Source organism: Solanum tuberosum, unplaced genomic scaffold, assembly GCF_000226075.1.
Source record: "Solanum tuberosum cultivar DM 1-3 516 R44 unplaced genomic scaffold, SolTub_3.0 scf00025, whole genome shotgun sequence".
NCBI lineage: Eukaryota > Viridiplantae > Streptophyta > Magnoliopsida > Solanales > Solanaceae > Solanum > Solanum tuberosum.
The window spans coordinates 1,055,505-1,057,825 of NW_006238951.1; the positions used below are offsets into that span (position 1 = coordinate 1,055,505).

Consider the following 2,321-nt stretch of genomic DNA (forward strand, 5'->3'; position numbering starts at 1 on the left):
GTTTCACTTATTGGGATAGCCGCGTGATCCTACCAGTACACTGTGGTTGTGTACTGATATTGCACTTGCTTGTTCTTTGTTAAGTACAGGGCATCTTCAGGCGGTTATTGATAGACCTCAGCTAAGTGACTATTGATCGTGACCGGATTCAAGGGTGAGCCAGTTCTTTCAGGCTACCATGGATCTCTCTTGTTTAAGTCCATTCTTTTCGGACTCAGACTATTTGATTAAGGAGTTTGTTTAGTTTCGGGGTTGTACCCCTTGTTCTTAGACTTGTCGTTAGTAGAGTTTTGGTACAATGACTTTCAGGTTCTAGGAGTTGTTCTTCCGCATTAGTTTGGTTAGTTATTTGTTAAAACCTTGGAGTTTATGGGGGCTCCATTTTTATTGACATTTAAACCTGCTTCCGTATCTTTAAATGCCTTAGTTTTCATAAAATTCGTTTGTTTGGGTTGTAGTAATGGTTCTTCCACTAGAGGATTGTGTGGGTGCCAATCACGATGGTTTGGGTCGTGACACTTATCGGAAATGTCACAACCCTTTGAAAAAGTCACAATCTTTTGGAAATCACAACCTTTCATAAAAGTCACAACTCTTCATAAAATTCACAACTTTTCATAAAAGTCACAACTTTTCATAAAAGTCACAACTCTTCATAAAAGTCATAACTCTTCATTTTCGATTCACACCTTTCAAAACCCAACAATTAGCTCATTAGCATTGGGTTTAATAATAAAACAACAGATAGTAGCACAACATGAATTGTTTTCTATATATAGAAAAACAATTCTTTACTCAACAACTTAAGTTCCTCAAAAGTATATCACATAACTTTTCTATTTATATTCCGAAACATATCTTCTAGCTCGTAAAAGGTTGAGAAAAGAGTCTCCCTTTGCACTATCACCATCACTCCACTAAATGATTGGATGGTATTGTACAAATACTCTTTTTCGAGGCAATTTTTGCAGAATGTAGACGAAAAGAGCTGAAGGAAGAGTCTCTACGACCATATAATATATCATTTTCAAAATAGGATGGTCCAAACCACGATCATCACGATGAAAACACGATAACACAGCCACAACATCTAAAAGAGGAACACGTGAAACATATAGTACTCACATATCCAAGCTCAATAAGCTTCTTTCTCCTCCTTCTCCATTCAACAGAATATCGCCATACCATGACAAATATCTCCCACCATAGATTAAAATGGCCAAAATTGCAATAAACAGTATAGTTGCTACAAATATCTTCCTAATGAACAACCATTTCACTAGTACTACTGCGTCATTGTCATTCATCTCGATACAAATCCATATACAACCCTGAATCAAGTAAATTACACAATTTATCGAAATATACCAAATTTTGAGCTTACTCGTAGGAAAACTTTGAATTTTGTAATATATATTAGCCCAAAACCAAACAAGGTGGGTAAATGTTGTAAAGAAAAACAACCCTTGTAGGTCTAAAATCGCGCGAGTCGTAAGCACGTTTGGATGTAACATAAAAAATATGTTATGTAATCCAAATACGATTGCCCCAACACCATTTGCAACAAAATTCATCATATGAAACACTTTTTGTGTTGACCAACCATATAAAGGTATCCTTAAATGGATCTTTATTACTTGAATTAGCACGATAATCGAAACAAGAGAATACAAAGCACAAAGAGTGAAGAAAATTCCATGTTGCCATTGAATGGACTTGTTGATATCGTACCACCAATTGGTCACCCCAATCGGGAACGACTCAAGTAGTAAACTCATCATTAATTTCCACCAATTGATATCAATTGGGGATGAATCAAGTAGTAACTTCATCATTAATTTTAATTTTAATTTTTGATGTTATTAATGTGGAGATTGGTACGTAGGGTTTAGTTTATATAAAGGGTTGTGCTAACGGTCGATTCCAACTTGAAAAAAGATTTACAAAATCTACTTCTAATGTTAAAAGGATTTATCATGTACTCTCTTTAAAATAAGGCAAATAATTTGCGGGCTTTATATAAAATATTTATGGCAAAACAATTTAATTTATACAACTTAAATTAAAATATTTACATTATTTCTTTACTAGTAGTTTGTCAGGAAAAGAATAATATAACTTTAAATTTCAAACGATATAATATAAAAAAATTATTTTATCTTTAATGCCAAGTTTTTGTAATGATAAAAAATTATGACATGTATAATATTATACATTTTAAATAATTCACATTTATTCGTCATGATGTATTTAAATCACAAATTTCAAAAGGTAATATTTTTTTTGTGCAATTAGATTATCTCATATAAATTAAAACAAAT

General features: G+C 32.7%; 1 pseudogene; it reads right to left on the reverse strand.

Moving 5' to 3' along the window:
- Nucleotides 1-917: 917 nt before the first annotated feature.
- On the reverse strand, nt 918-1,778 carry LOC102589497 (tobamovirus multiplication protein 1-like; annotated as a pseudogene).
- Nucleotides 1,779-2,321: the final 543 nt, after the last annotated feature.